Raw genomic sequence first — 14,041 nt, forward strand, 5'->3', positions numbered from 1 at the left:
TATGGTAATAATATGAAACACTGACATATCATCTGTCTTAAAAATCGACATTATTTTTTTTTAAATTAACATGAGATTATATTTTTAAAAACTGGGTTAAAAGAGACATGAGTTCATACATATGTATGTGTATGTGTATGTATGTATATGTACGTATAAGTATATACACACACACACACACACAAACACACACAGAGAGAAGTAACTAGGAGCAATGCTGCATGGTGAATGGATTTGCAAGGAGAGTAACAGCCACTCATTCAGTGCATGCTTTTAATTGAATCAGTCTAACCTGTCAATCCTTGAGAACTCATTATATCTTCATAAATATGGTAATAAGAAAAAAAATCAACCGCTACTGGGAAACTATAATTGATAAGACATTATGAACCACAGCTGTAATCTCTGAATAGTGGACTGGCTATTTTGAGTCAATAACATCTCGTTCATAAATCCATTTGCATGGAATTCTTAGTTCATTTATTTTAGTGGAACTTACAAAAACAAACTTTATTTTAGCCAGATGCATTCAAGGGATGCATTCAAGGGATTAATTTGTTTTTATAGTTATACTATCAGGAGGAAGAAGAAATATTGCTTTGTGTTAATTAACAGTTGGGGTCTGCAGCGTCAAAAATATTGCACTGTATCTGTCCTGTTGGGTGCATTGTATTTTATTCAATTTCTATGATATTTTATTATACTGTGTGTGATCATTTTGATTGCCATGTGCAGTATTATTTTATTTTATTTTATTCAATGTATATGTGTTTGAACTAGTTAGTCAGTATACCAACTGGTAATGTTCTCTTTTAGAATACCAAATTCCATATTTTTTTTTCATTTTTGTATCCTGTTTGTGACATTTAAAGCACTTTTGTACAATTGCTGGCATCATCCATAAACCTTCCAGCATTTTTGTACCACTATCAATACCGCTGTCTTTCAATGCTCAGTTTTCTGCATGAACTGACAGTGTCCCCACTAGCTGACCAAGGGGGTACAAAAATCATCTGCCAGTCAGTTCTCTGCCCTCCAGCTTTGTCATCATCTCATTGCAGATGTTTTCATGCAGAAGAGATAGAGAAAAATATCCCTCTTCAACTGTGAGTGGAAGCTGCAAAGCCATACCTTTCCATAAGTGAACAAGAAAGAGAAAATCTGCAGAGCGAGGCTGCTAGATTTCTTAATAAGAGATCTGTCTTGGATCATGTGACCAGGATAGAGGACCAAGGCAGGCTTAGAATGGAATTGTTTGCAGTATTCCAAGCCCCTGCTCATAATATGCAGTTTTCCCTCAGGAATGTTTTTGTCTTCATCTGTTGGTGGAGATTCTCAGTCATCCAGGTCATAGTTGTCTCAAAAGTGCTTTTTTTTTTTCTTCAAAAGGCAACTGGACTGTTTTTTCCTTGAGAAAGAAGAAGAAATTTTTTCGCTTCTCATCCAAGAAACTTCATCAGTTCTGATCGCGGGAATGGTAGAATGATAGGTACTGACAGTTGAGACTGAATGGTGGGGGGGGGGATGGAAGGATAGGTTTAAATAGGATGTAGGGGGGGGGTGGAAGGATTGTATTTCTTTGCAGTCCTCTGATTGTTATCACTCTTCATCTTTTTTCTCTTTTCTTTTTTTCATCATTTTCATTTTTATCATTTTCTCTTCGTCACTTTTGAACCATCATTCTGCTGGTTTGTAAAAAAATAAAATAGCCATGAAACAAGTCTGATGCACTATAGCTCCTTGATTTCAACAGGGAAAGGAAGAAAGATAAGGAGCTAGTAACATTCCATCCTGGTAAAAAATTCTTGTTGGTATGGTTTTGCTTTGGAAGATGAAGGAAATGCTATAAGCATTTTCCTTTAAAACATTCGAATTGAAAATACTGTAATTCTTTGAAGCTTTCTAATTATAATCTTCTTGTGTATGTATGATGCTATTTTAGCTACATACAGTTTTGCATGCAAAGGAGAGTGTTCTAAATGTGAAGGAATATACAGACAGTAGCCCTTTCATTTGTTTCCTTTTGGTCATTTTTAAGATGGAATATGTGAACTGTAAAATGGAAATACCGTAGATGAAAAAATGACTGCATTTGAGCAAGTTGCAATAAAAAAGGAATAAGATATTGATTTTGCATCAAGAGAATAAGTGATGATGAAAATAGCCAGATTTTTATGAGATCTCAGCTTATTATAGGGACTGATCAGAACAATTAGCTAGTTTTTTTATAGCACAGACATTTGCTTGATATTTGAGGGTACTTTCAGTTATTCCAAAATAAGTTTGAAAAGCCACATCAAGTATTATGGCTGCTTTTTTTTTTGATTACTCAAAGCATAATTCAAAGTTAGCTGTGAAATCAAGACTGATTTTGTTCCATACACCCAGTTTAGGATATTAGAATCAAAGTTATCTACATAAGAGTATAAAGATTCAGATTTCACGATTACTTATTCAACTGTGAGTGACAGAGCAGAGCAAGGAATTGCTGAGGTAATAAAAGAATTCAAGACTCAACCTGATCTTGAAAGCTTTTGCCAGATCACAATTATCCCATTATATTTTTGTGTTGATTAACAAAAAATGATAGACTAAACCAGGTTTGCTTCTACTTTCACATAAAATAATTGTATGAGAAGGAAGGTGGGAAGGAAAGCAAATATACATTGAGAAAGTAACATTGCAAGTTCTCCAAGAATTATTTAATGTTAACTGAGTTGACTCTGAATTATCTTTTTATGTGCAAGACTATATTTGGCATCAAGGACTGGGGAGTTCCAACTATGGGTGTGTTAATAGGCAAGAGCGGAAGGCACTGGAAGAAGTGAATGGCAAAAATAATGAAACATCTTAGGCTGTGATGCAATTATTTTCAGTAAAACCTTGAAGTCACAAAGGCTCTTTTTGGAATCTGTTTTGCCTAATAGCATCTTCTCTATACATCTGCCAAAATGCAGCAGCACAGTTGAGGAAGGACAGTTCCAATGATTTACCTAGTAAATTCAGAGGGAATCAGAAAGCAAGGCAAAATGGCTTATTCTTATTCTTCCACATGGAATATATTCCTTATCTGCAGTGCTTTTTTTCTAAAAAAAACAAAAAAAGGTGCTGGAACTCACACATGTCATACAATCCACCTTGCCTACCCTACAAGGTTCCATCCCAAAAAGGTGCCGGAACTCCGTTCTGGGCGTTCTATGAGAAAAAAAGCCCTGCTTATCTGTATGAAGATGAATAGAATTGCCTAATTATTTAAATAGCATAAAGGAATTAAACACTCATTGTGGTTTATCACACTAGAAACCCATTGACATTGTAAAATGGTATGAATTATATTAATGCACACTGGTTTCTAATACACAGAAGAGATCTGATTACTAGGCAATGTGTAAGTTGATCGCTTTATATGCTCTGCTCATTCCTGAAAATAAAATATAGTTTTCATACCACTCACATTTCCTGATCTCCTTGGAAATGGGGGAAAATAAAAGAAATTGTTATGCTAATCCATGCATGCAAAAAATGGGAAGGAACAGAAGAAATGGAGAGTTAAGAAAACAATTTATTTGACCATTTATATTTAAAGTTTAAGATTTTTTGTGGTTTTTTTATATTATTATTATTATTATTTATTTATTTTTACTTTCTTTTATTTTCTTTTTTTCTCTTTCTGTTTTTTATATATAATGGAGTTAAAGTATTTAATAATTAGTTTATTGAATGTAATTATAGTTGTTTAAAGTTTTTCTGGGTTTATAAGTTTTTTTTCTTTTAAGTTCTAGTTACCCTGTATTCAGCTCTGGGAAGAATGGGGGAGGGTTTTGGGATGGGTTGGGAGGGATTGGGGAAGGGGTTTTTATTGTAAAATTCTAAACATTTATAATAAAAAAAAAGAAAAAAAAGAAAACAATTTATTTAATATTGTCATTACAGGTCCATGGCAAAATTTGGGGTGGAGGCATTCCTTCAGACTAAGGCCTACCAATAAGTAAATATATAATCCTTGAACAGAATCCACATACATTTAATCTTAATAGTGAAACCATGCAGAATGAAATGAAAATGCCATGCCTATAAACTAACAGTGTGTGTGTGTGGGGGGGAACCTTGTTTATACCCTGCCTTGAGAATGTGAGAGGATTATGAGAGTTAGTTTTCCCTCAGTCACTGAAAAACAAGGTAACAAATCTGATTATTGCGAAAACAAGGTAGAAATAGAAACTGACCCTTTTGTGCAACAGAGGGCCCCAACAGGTTACATGGGATAGGAAGAAGAAAGAGGTGCAAAACAATTTGAAGGCTGAGCACAGATCAAGGTCAAGAACAGAGGAATAACTGGATTTTTTTGATTATGGCCTCCTAACCTTCCCTCCCCTTTATGGATTACTGCCTTGTCGTGGCGAAGGGGCTTGCGTAACTCAATGAAGCTATAAGCTATGCCGTGCAGGGCCACCCAAGACGGACAGGTTATAGCAGAGAGTTCTGACAAAATGTGATCCACTGGAGAAGGAAATGGCAAACCACTCCAGTATCTTTGCCATGAAAACCCCATGGACAGTACTAAAAGGAAAAAAGATATGACGCTGGAAGATGAGCCCCTCAGGTCGGAAGGTGTCCAATATGCTACTGGGGAAGAGCAGAGGGCTAGTACTAGTAGCGCCAGAAAGAATGAAGCGACTGGGCCAAAGCCGAAAGGACGCTCAGCTGTGGATATATCTGGTGGTGAAAGGAAAGTCCGATGCTGTAAAGATTTTTTCTCCATAGGAACCTGGAATGTAAGATCCATGAATCAAGGCAAGCTAGACGTAGTCAAAAAAGAGATGACAAGACTGAACATCGACATCTTAGGAATCAGCGAACTAAAATGGACAGGAATGGGTGAATTTAACTCAGATGACCATCAGGTATACTACTGTGGGCAAGAATCCCTCAGAAGAAATGGAGTAGCCTTCATAGTCAATAAAAGAATAGGAAAAGCAATACTGGGATACAATCCCCAAAATGACAGAATGATCTCAATTCGAATCCAAGGCAAACCATTCAATATCACAATAGTCCAAATCTATGCCCCAACCACTGGTGCTGAAGAGGATGAAATTGACCGGTTCTATGAAGCCCTACAGCACCTTATAGAATTAACACCAAAAAATGATGTCCTTATCATCATGGGGGATTGGAATGCTAAGGTAGGAAGCCAAAAGATAACCGGAATAACAGGCAAGTTTGGCCTTGGAGAACAAAATGAAGCAGGGCACAGGCTAATAGAATTTTGTCAAGAGAATACGATGGTCATAACAAACACTCTTTTCCAACAACCCAAGAGACGGCTCTACACATGGACATCACCAGACGGTCAACACAGAAATCAGATTGACTATGTACTCTGCAGCCAAAGATGGAGAAGCTCTATACAGTCAGTAAAAACAAGACCAGGAGCTGACTGTGGCTCAGATCATGAGCTTCTCGTTGCAAAATTTAGGCTTAAATTGAAAAAGTAGGGAAAAGCACTAGGCCACTCAGGTATGAACTAAATCATATTCCTGATGAATATACAGTAGAGGTGACAAATAGATTTAAGGAACTGGATCTGATAGACAGAATGCCTGAAGAACTATGGATGGAAGTTCGCAACATTGTACAAGAGGTAGCAACTAAAACCATCCCAAAGAAAAAGAAATGCAAGAAAGCAAAATGGCTGTCTGAGGAAGCTTTGCAAATAGCTGAGGAAAGAAGGGAAGCGAAAGGCAAAGGAGAAAGAGAAAGATACACCCAATTGAATGCAGAATTCCAGAGAGTAGCTAGAAGAGATAAGAATGCCTTCTTAAATGAACAGTGCAAAGAAATAGAAGAAAACAACAGAATAGGGAGGACCAGAGATCTCTTCAAGAAAATTGGAGATATGAAGGGAACGTTTCATGCAAAGATGGGCATGATAAAGGACCAAAATGGCAGAGACCTAACAGAGGCAGAAGAGATTAAGAAGAGATGGCAAAACTACACAGAAGAACTATACAAGAATGAGCTTAACATCCCAGATAACCACAATGAGATGGTCACTGACCTCGAACCAGACATCCTAGAATGTGAAGTGAAATGGGCCTTAGAAAATCTGAGCAACAACAAAGCTAGTGGAGGTGACAGTATTCCAGCTGAGCTATTCAAAATCTTAAAAGACGATGCAGTAAAAGTGCTACACTCAATTTGCCAGCAAATTTGGAAAACTCAACAGTGGCCACAGGATTGGAAAAGGTCAGTTTACATTCCAATTCCAAAGAAAGGCAATGCCAAAGAATGTTCAAACTATCGCACCATTGCACTCATTTCACATGCTAGTAAAGTTATGCTTAAAATCCTACAAGCTAGACTCCAGCAGTATGTGGATCGAGAACTACCAGAAGTACAGGCAGGATTTCGAAGAGGCAGAGGAACTAGAGATCAAATTGCCAACATACGCTGGATCATGGAGAAAGCTAGGGAGTTCCAGAAAAACATCTACTTCTGCTTCATTGACTATGCAAAAGCCTTTGATTGTGTGGATCACAACAAATTGTGGCAAGTTCTTAAAGAGATGGGAGTACCAGACCATCTCATTTGTCTCTTGAGAAACCTATATGCGGGTCAAGAAGCAACAGTGAGAACTGGACACGGAACCACTGATTGGTTCAAAATTGGAAAAGGAGTCCGGCAAGGCTGTATACTGTCGCCCTGCCTATTTAACTTATATGCAGAGCACATCATGAGAAAGGCAGGGCTAGATGAATCAAAAGTTGGAATTAAGATTGCCGGGAGAAATATCAACAACCTAAGATATGCAGATGATACCACTCTAATGGCAGAAAGTGAAGAGGAACTAAAGAGCCTCTTGATGCGGGTGAAGAAGGAGAGTGCAAAAGTTGGCTTGAAACTCAACATTAAGAAAACCAAAATCATGGCATCCGGCCCTCTCAATTCCTGGCAAATAGATGGGGAAGAAATGGAGGTAGTGACAGATTTTATTTTTCTGGGCTCCAAGATCACCTCAGATGGGGACTGCAGCCAAGAAATTAAAAGACGCTTGCTCCTGGGGAGGAAAGCTATGGCAAATCTAGACAGCATACTAAAAAGCAGAGACATCACCCTGCCAACAAAAGTACGCATAGTCCAGGCCATGGTTTTCCCAGTTGCAATGTATGGCTGTGAAAGTTGGACCATAAGAAAGGCTGAGCGCAAAAGAATTGAGGCCTTTGAACTGTGGTGCTGGAGAAGACTCCTGCGAGTCCCTTGGACTGCAAGGCGTTCAAACCGGTCGGTCCTAGAAGAGATCAACCCCGACTGCTCTTTAGAAGGCCAGATCCTGAAGTTGAAACTCAAGTACTTTGGCCACCTAATGAGAAGGAAGGATTCACTGGAGAAGAGCCTAATGCTGGGAAAGATTGAGGGCAATAGAAGAAGGGGACGACAGAGAATGAGATGGCTGGATGGAGTCACTGAAGCAGTAGGTGTGAATTTAAATGGACTCCAGAAGATGGTAGAGGACAGGAAGACCTGGAGGAATGTTGTCCATGGGGTCGCGATGGGTCGGACACGACTTGGCAATTAACAACAACAACAACAACCTTCCCTCAAAAATGAATTACTATGCTATCAGCAGTTCTGAATTCTTGTAAACCTATCTATTTGGATAGAGTCCTGCCTGCTGGGTGACATCTGACAAGAGTAACAATCCCATGAAAGCTATGTACGACCAATGCTAACAACTGAAAATAAAAATTTGATTATTTAAAAATAACCGTCTCTTACACAGTCCTTCTAACTGTGTAAATATCTTTGAATATCAGCATTGTGAGATTGAATTGCACATGCAGTAGAGCAGTCATCCTGACATCAGCTGGCTCATAGTAATGAAAGATGCAGAGAAAAACCTATGCTGTTAGTACTCTGCAAACTGGAGTTAAGGCAGAAAATTTTGAAAAAAAAAAAAAAACACATCCTAATGTTGCAAATCTCAAAATAGGATTTTGTTCTGTCACTAGGTTTATGTCCCTTATTCCCAGAAACCACTGAAATCTTGCAGGTTGCTTCATGCACTATATACAATTCCATCGTTTAGTTACTAAGCTTTTTTATCAATAGTATTTCAGGGACACAATGTAGATTTTCAGTAGAACTAATCAGCAAAATGTTGAAGAAGTAGCTGCTTTCATGCGACATAAACTGACTTAACGATTTCTTTCTTACTCAAATTCTCTTCTCTTCCTGCTCCAACCTCTACATAGATACAAGGGTATTAATCACTAGATAACGACCTCCAGAATCCTTTTCTGTTGTTCCTTTGGCAAAGTCCCTTCACTGAATGATTTTAGAAAGAAACCGAATGGTTCTTGTTAAAGGGGGTTTGTTTCTACTGTTACTGAATAGCTTTTACAACTATTTTTACATTATGATATTAACAGACTGCTTTCATTGCAATCATAGTCTTCAATGTCAGATTTGAGTGCTACAAGACTGGAACCAAAAACAGGGTCAATAGGTAACAAGTGTAAGCTGTTTGCTTGCACAGAGGAGTGCTGGCATCAGCAAAAAGCAATTATTATTTTAAGACTGGGTGAAAAAAAGCCATTAAAATGTAGAGTAAGCATATTCAGCAGCTATGAATGCCATTCTGACAATAAGCAATGAGAAACTGGAGGGGCCAGGGTAGAATGCTCTCCCTGTCCCTTGCTGGAAAATGTGGTTGACTTGATCGCAAAAACCTCGAACAAGAGGCTGTCATTAGAAAGCAAGGTTAGGTTGCCACATTTTACTGCTACTCTCACTTGTTCATCTAAAATGCCTACCAATACTTCTGCGGATTGCAGAAGTATTATTGGCTATACAGCCTGTCTTTGTCCAAAAGAAATGAGACCAGTTAGCAATGGAGATTCCCCAAATTTGACTAATTTCCTTTCGAAAGAACAAAATAAGTTTGAGAATTAAGTGTGGTGTGACAGTATTTTTCTACTAAAAGCTCAACCCTATTCTCTCGTTCAAATACAGAAAACAAAAATAGAGTTGTCAGAGGTATAGACCATAATTAATGCATACCGAAACTTTAGGGCCTAACTAAATATAGCAAAATATAATTTAGTTTTATTTAGTTTGGGGTGTACTAATTATATGTACCTGAAGGAATAGACAAGAGAAATGAAAACAAACTGAAGTACTCTAAAGAACGTTTGTCTCATTATGATTCTCTAATGTTAGGAAGCAAATGCTATTGCTGATATTTTTTTCCAGAACCTGGCTGGTTTCAACATTTTAACCACAGTTTACCTATGCATTAGCCCTTAACTAGGTGCATGATGCCCAAAAAGGCGTGATAGAGTAACTCCCAGGTCAACCCCAAAGTCAGGATTCTAAATGCCTTGTGAGTATTCAGCTAATGGTTCCTTACATTCATACTCATGTCTGAGTGAAAATTGTTTGCAGTTGTTATTTTTCAGCAGCTGCCCTGTGGTGGTTGAGACTAAGCTGACTGATGTCAATTCGCAGGATTTAATACTTGCTTTCGGTTATCTCCTGAAGCCTTAATTATATACTTTGCTTGCTTACCTGTTTCTGAGGCTGTCTCAAGAGATTATCAAATCTCTTGAGATTCTTAGAATGTAGCTTGCTTGAAAATGCTTATATTTGAGGTCCACCCAACAAGAAGGAGCCTGTAACTTCAAACTGTATCAACAATAACTACTGAAGTTTTGAAAGTGTAATTCTTGCTGTATTGTCTTGTTGGCTTGCTAGGCATCTCATTAGGCTTCAAAATGAGTGGAGAGATTAGATATTTCCAGAAACTCCAGTGTCTATTTCTAAGCAGATATAATTACACTGGAGTCACTTCCAGTTTGCCCTAGTACCAGCCTTCATATGCTACCCATATATGTGTTAATTTGTTTTGGTTGTAGGAGTTGGGTTATAAATATCTGATATACCTCTTGGGACAAAAATAGAGCATCTTTAACCTGACCTCAGAAGAAATGTTCACTGGATTTTTGTAGTTGTTTGCCTAACTGTATTTGCATAGGACAGGGAAGTCATAGATTTATATTTACATTATCTGTATTTGGATTGAGGCTATATTGTGCCATAGAATAGAATAGAATAGAACAGAACAGAACAGAACAGAACAGAATAGAATAGAATAGAATAGAATAGAATAGAGCTGGAAGGGACCTTGAAGGTCTTGTAGTCCAGCCCCCTGCTCAAGCAGGAGAACCTACACCATCTCAGACAAGTGACAAGTCTAACCTTTTTTTAAAAATCTCCAGTGATAGAACGCCTACAATTTCTGGAGGCAAACTGTTCCACTGGTTAATTGTCCTCACTGTCAGGAAGTTTCTCCTTAATTCCAGGTTGTTTCTTTCTTTGATCAGTTTCCATCCGTTGCTTCTTGTCCTGCCCTCTGCTTTGGTGAATAACATGACCTCCTCTTCTTTGTGGCAGCCCCTCAAATACTGGAATACTGCTATACTGCTGTCTCCCCTATTTCTTCTTTTCTTTAGAATAGCCAAATCCAAGTCCTGCAGCCATTCTTCATATGTTTTAGTCTCCAGGCATTTGATCATCTTAGTTGCTCTTCTCTGAATTTTTTCCAAACTCTCAATGTTGTGTCCTGAGCCTGCAAGAGCTGAAAGCAGGCTCAGAATTGTTGCAAATGGTCCCGGGCAATCCAGACAGGGTGCACCAGCCTTGTACGCATGCGCAAGGCGCGAAAATGGTCAATTTTGGTCATTTGAAGCAGGATAAGTGCAAGATAGCAATAACTTCCACTGACTTCTTAGGGTTCAGGATTGATGCCCAAGGCATTCACCCTGCTGAATCCAAGCTGCAAGCGATTCAGCAGGCCCCAAGGCCCAAGCCTTCTTGGGGCTTTTAAATTTCTTTCACGCATTCCTCCCACATAAGGCTGCAGTGGCTGAGCCATTACACCGGCTCTTAGACAAGCAGGCTCCATAGCAGTGGACTAAAGTCCATGACAGGGGTTTCAATGAAGTTAAGGCCTTGCTCTCTTCAAATGCTGGGTTTGTTTACCACTAACAAACATACACCACATATTATTAACCCACGTATGCTTAGATGGTCCATTTTCCTGTCAGCATATGACTACACTCTAGTTTACAAACTTGGGAAAGAGATAGGTCATGCAGATGGCCTCAGCAGATTATCTCTTAAATAGATAGAGGCAGATCCTGCCCCTGCTATTAATATCCTTTCCATTCAGGAGTTGCCTGAATCTCCCCTAAATGCTAGGGACATGGCTGCAGAAACTGTCACTGACCACACGCTCACATACGTACTGACCTGGGTGTTGTCAGGATGGCCTGACATGTGCCCAGACACTGAATTTCAAAGCTTCTGGTGAAGGAAGCATGAACTTTCCACTTTCAAGAGATGCCTGTTATGGGGGAGCAGGGTAGTGATCCCAGCCTCATTGAGGTCTAGAATCTTGTTTTCTCTGCATGACGGACATCCTGGTATAGTAAGGATGAAAGCGCTTGCCTGCAGTCATCTTTGGTGGCCTGGGTTCGATAAAGCCATTGAGACTCAGGTGCACGGGTGCCAAGCATGCCAACAGTCATGGCCTGAAATGGCTCCGGCCTCAGTACATAGGTGGGAGGAAACTCAAACCCCATGGTCACGGGTACATATAGATTATGCTGGGCCCTTTCAGGGGCAATTCTTCCTTCTCCTCGTTGACAGCCATTCCAAGTGGCTAGAGGTTGTTCCTGTTTCCTCCACTACTACTGCCAGGACCATCCAGGTGTTGAGAGGAATTTTTGCCTCACATGGGCTTCCAGATGTCCTGGTTTCAGATAATGGCCCTCAATTTACCTCTTTTGAGTTCCAGGCTTTTCTTCAGGCCAACTTGATCCAGCATGCGACTTCTGCTCCCTTCCATCCATCATCCAAGGGACAAGCTGAGAGGATGGTGCGCACTACCAAAGATGCTCTCAAGAAACTGACTTACAGTGGAGCTTCCGGTCTGAGGCGATGGCGATGGCGGCTAGCTTTTAGCCGTCCAGCTGGGGAAGTGTCAGAGCCGCGGAGCGCAGCGTGCATCAGCTGGCCCGCGGCTCGGAAATCCCTTCCCGGGCAAAGGGAAGGGACAGAGAGTGCAGGGATAGAGGTAGAACCCCTGAACCCCCTCTGGATTTGTTTCTAGAGGGGGTGAAAGGAGTGTTCCCTCGGAGCTCCTGCTGATCTCCGCCTCCCAGCTGTTTTTGCTTCCTAGGAAGCAAAAGAAACCGCCGCTTCTATCTCCGTGTTTATAGCATTCTGGTGAGTAATTTTTAAACGGACGGAGCAGTTTAAAGGATTTTTTGTTATAATTTAGGTGTTTAATTTTTTTATTTTTTGATTTCTACTATTATTCCTCCTTTTTTTTTTGTTATATTAGTGAAAGGATTTAAGATGGCGCTTTGAAAGTGTCGGAGTTTTTTTTTCCTTTCTCTTTTGTTTTACTTTCCCTTTTTAAGGATTGGTTTTTGCTTTTACTTTTGTTTTTGGTTTAGAATTTTTTCTTTTGAATTGTTTGCTCTTTTATTTTTTATTTTTTGGATTAACTCTGGACTTTCAAGGACTATAGTTTGTCTCTTTTTAAAAAATTTTTTTCTTTTTTTTTCCCTCCTCCCTTCCTGGCTGGAGGGGAAAGGGAAGTGACAATTGTGCTTTTTAAAATGGCTTCAAAGAGGCAGCAGCCTTCCTCAATATCTAAGGTTATTTCTTCTCCTATAACTTCCACTGCACAGCTACAACAACAATCTAAACACGTACCACCGGCTCAGCCACCACCCTCCCCTCCTCTATCTGGACTTTCAGCACAAGAGGTTAGAGGCATAATGGGAGAGATTGTAGTTCAAATGAGAGAGGAAATGAATCAATTTGTCTCACAGATTAAATCAGAAATTAAATCTGATCTCAAAGAAGAGATAACGGGGATAAAGACTAAATTGCAAGAAAACAATAATGAATTACGACAAGATATACTGGCAGCTGTTTCAGGTTTGGCTACTGTGGTGGTTAAGCTCGATGCAAGGCTTGAGGAAGTGGAAGACAAAGTTGACTCTTTGGATGACAAAATTCAAGATGTGGAAAGGAAGGTGGACTCCTCACAAGAAGATATTTTGATGTTTCAGTACAGACAAATGGAGTATGCCCTGAGGATCAGAGGCCTCAAGGAAGATGTGAATCAAGATTTGGTGGAGGTGGTCCTTACTGATCTGGCGCTGGCCTTGGATATGGATAAAGGAGAATTACAGAGAGAAGTGGAAAAAATTTATAGGCTCAACTCCTGGATTGCTAAGCAGAAGAACTTGCCTAGAGATGTGGTGATTTATTTTACAAAGAAGTCCCTGCGGAATGAGATTATACAAGCTTTTTACAATAAAAGATTTCAGATTGCTGCCCAAGATGTCATCATTTTAAAGGAAATCCCATCCAAAATTTTAAGAAGCAGGAAAGACTTTGCTTTTTTAACCAATGAGCTTAAAGCTAGATCGATGCCATTTAGATGGGAAATTCCGATGGGTATTGTTTTGAGCCATGCTGGGACACGCTACAGATTGAACACAGTTGATAAAGCTAGAGACTTTTATACTTCGGTCCTGGGTGCAGGCTCAACTTCATCTGGTCGGAAATCTCTGAGTGGCAAGGAAGTTGAGCAGCAATCTGAGGCATTAGATTTGGTTTCCGCTGGGATGATAGAAGCTGTAAAGCAACGCCAGACGGAGGTTAAAGAGCAGAGGATGACCCGTGCAGCCTATAAGCGTAAAGAGAAGGAGCAACGTAAAAAAGAGCCTAAAGAGAGTTCTCCTGGAAGTGCATCACCGCCGGTGGGAGGAGCAAGACCCAAGAGTTATGCAACACACGCAGCTCTTTCAGAGTTTGATGGTGTCTTCTCCAGGCTGCGTGCCAAGGGAGATGGCAAAGTTTTTGACCTGGAATGTTAATGGATTGAATTCTCCTCAGAAACGCAAAAAAATCTTTTATTATTTGAAGCAACATACTAATGATGTTATTTGCTTACAGG

General features: G+C 39.6%; 1 protein-coding gene across 3 annotated transcripts in view; it reads right to left on the reverse strand.

The window, feature by feature from the left end:
* The window catches only part of SLC15A2 (solute carrier family 15 member 2), a 112,070-nt gene that overhangs the window by 51,339 nt on the left and 46,690 nt on the right, over positions 1-14,041 (reverse strand). The gene's annotated exons all lie outside the window — the stretch shown is intronic.

This window comes from Crotalus tigris, unplaced genomic scaffold (assembly GCF_016545835.1).
Source record: "Crotalus tigris isolate CLP2741 ecotype Arizona unplaced genomic scaffold, ASM1654583v1 scf7180000024424.1579004, whole genome shotgun sequence".
Classification (NCBI taxonomy): Eukaryota; Metazoa; Chordata; class Lepidosauria; order Squamata; family Viperidae; genus Crotalus; species Crotalus tigris.